We start from the raw sequence: 3389 nt of genomic DNA on the forward strand, positions 1-3389 counted from the left end.
TCGTGACGAATTGCCTTAGTATCGAGAGAAGGGTAACCTCGTCATAAACGTAATGACTATTTTTCATGAATGATCGTCGTGGGCCGGACAGGTCGCTATGTTTACATGGTCATAGGGCTTTGTGCAAGATCGTCTGGGTAGGTACCTCCCTCTCATCAGATATTCTGCCGCCAAACAGCTATACCTACTTAGAATTGTTGTGTTCAAGAGACATAACATGTCATGGTGTGATTTAAGGAATGTTTTATATTTCTCATAGCACCAATATCTGTGGGCGGTCGTAACCACTTACCATCAGGACATTTGCCCGTACGCCTACCTATTATAAAAAATATATATATCAATTAAATATTATTTCATTATTTCAACAAAATTTAAATTAATAACATGCTGCATTCAACTTACGCGTAATTTTATAAAATGTTCACGACATCCAATAGGGTATGTAGCGCTGTACCCAAGACGCTTGACCTAAATAGCTTAGGAATAGTGAGGCTTAGTTAGTCTAAGTAAAGTTAATATTGGCTCTTCGTTCACGGAGCTGTTTATTTCAGGTCATATTCATAGTTTTTCTACTAGCCGTCTTGTTCCACAGGCTCAATAGAGACGATTCAAAGAAATTTGTGGCCTGCTGTTGTATGAAGATGGGCAACTACCGTCTAGAACAACCTTGGATGATTGGCGTCAGGTCAACCGTAAAATATTAACAAATTCTTTTCTATGAAGCTTACAGATAATCAGAGAGACAAGCGCAAATTAATGTTACAAAGAAAAGTAAGTTATTGTTTATACATATATCGGTTGCCGACCAAATAAGGTTTTATAAAAAATTCTACATTTTTTTATTTGGTTTGTTAAAATAACGTATTTACATAGGTATAAACGTAGGATAGATACTTAACAGGTGGGGTAGAAAAATAGCTTAAAATAACAATTATGTACAGTCAGAGTAAGAAAACCTTCGTCAGTTTTCAAATTCATTCCTTTATCAAGTCATAAACTCTTAGTACCTTTTGAAACTTAGGCACTAAACAGACAACTGCATATAAAATTAAACTAACATACTATGATAACTTCAAAATAGTGTAACATCTTTGGACTACGTCTAGTGTCATATCAACATAAAAACTTTTTTATGGCCTAATTAGTCATTACAAGATTTAAATTATAATGTAGATATGATATCTTAATTGTCAATTGTCAAAGTTTGTCAGTGTCATATATTTTCTTGCAATATCTTGCAATCTTAGAATAAAAACGATTGTAATATTATTCGTCCGCTATTTTAAGTGACAGTTAATGTAATGACACGACATGTGATGAGTGGTTCCATCGGCACCGGGAAGTGGTGGTGATTCCTTGGCCTGCAGAAGCGGCGGATATACCATATCGAAAATCTATGGGGTTTGATGGTGCAGCGGTGGACAAATAATAACGATAGAACCAAAGCAGCTATCGTAGAACATTGCCGAAGTGTCTGGGAGGGCTTCAGAGGAATCAACATATACTCTCGCCTTGTTGGATCAATGCGACAGCAACTACAAGCTGTGATTGACACGAATGGCAGATATACTCGTTTTTAATAAAATAAATATGATATGTTTAAATGAATAAATTTTACCATAATTACTATTTATTTTTACTATTTTATTTACTACTTCCGTCCTGCGGTTATACCTGCGTTCCCGAGAGATTTTATGCTTTCCCGAGATAAGAAGTGTCCTATATGTTATTCCAGTACATATTCTATCTGTGTGCCAAATTTTATCCAAATCCGTTCAGTAATTTTTACGTGAAAGAGTAACAAACATCCATCCATACCTCAGAGAAATCAGCCAGATCCATACGCACAAACTTTCGCGTTTATAATATTAGTAGGAAGTAGGATTACTTACTATGCACACTCTTTTATAAGAGTTAAGACAATGCCCTCATCTCCGATGTTACACGAGCATTTACGAAGGGCTATGAGGTTTCGTGAAAAGTTGGTAATTATCATACCGATTGACAGCTTCTCCTTATTATTATTATAGCTTTTAAACGCTTATATACTCTTTGCTAGATGCGACTTATAATGACATTTTGACGCAATATGTCATACTCCATCGGGTCATCAAAGCAGGTTATCGCTCATACTGAGCAAACGAAAATAGATCTTAAGGTGACGAACCTTTTTCTACCCCGACTGTACAGTTGTTAAGTAAATGACAAATACTGATTTTGTGTCTGTAGAGCTATTCTGTAACAAGCAACTCGAAACTGACCGCAAAACACGAGCGTGAAAAGTCAGAATGTGACATGCGATGCACTATAATAATTATAAAATATATATACACGTATCAAAATGGCGAAACATGAAATGTTGACAAAAAACTAGCTATAAAAGCAATTGAGGTTTATATATTAATATTTATGTGTATAGTCTTTTCAAGTAAATCTTTTACTACTAGACTCGACTTTGTGTGATAATGAACTTATGACTTCTATTGTGATAAAAGACCTTGCAAAGTTCTTATACGTTTTAAATTCAATATCTTTCGAAATAAAGACTAGAATAATAAATTAATCGTATTATTTATATGAAGTAAAGTAGCTGTAGTTATTGTATTTGATCTAGTTGAACTTGACCTTATACTTTAATTTAGATACACACTACAACACAAAAATGTTAAACGATGTTTTTTTTTCTTATTTAATTTTGGGACTTTGTCCTACACAAGTACGTCAGTCTCATTGTCCCTTCTTCCTTATGTTTAAATATCATTTAATATTAATAGCCATTAAATAGAATTCAAGGAACATCTTAGCAGATTTTGATAAAGGATCTGATAGAATACTCTGAACAAATCCAACATCGAACAAACATGCTTTTAAATAACTTAAGATTAACTTTCTCTGATTTTGAGTCTTGCCACATTCCATCAATAGGTGATATAGATCTTCACAGCTTCCACACTTATCACAATTAGGAAAATCATTGTCTTTCATAAGAAACCTAAAACTTTTTGATGGGATATGTCCGGACCTATTAAACGATGTTTATGTTGTTGTTAATCGTTAAGAAAGACTATTTGAAAAAGTATACGTAAAATATATATTTTTATTGTAACGACTTTAGTTTACGCGATTAAAATTTATGAAACAAAAAATCTTACTTTTAAATGACGGAAAAACTGATTTAATATTCACGGAATTTCGTACAATAATAGCGTAAATGGCGCAAACAATATACGTTGTTCCATTAAAAAAAATAGTTTAAATGTTAACCTTGTATAGTAAGTGTAACACGGACAAAAGACTAGCTTTTGTCCATTGGTTCGCTCGTATACATATAGCATAACCTATGTAACTGTTCCGGAATATATAAATGACAGTCAATGATGAAGTTG

Source organism: Vanessa tameamea, chromosome 2 (genome assembly GCF_037043105.1).
Source record: "Vanessa tameamea isolate UH-Manoa-2023 chromosome 2, ilVanTame1 primary haplotype, whole genome shotgun sequence".
NCBI classification, from domain to species: Eukaryota; Metazoa; Arthropoda; class Insecta; order Lepidoptera; family Nymphalidae; genus Vanessa; species Vanessa tameamea.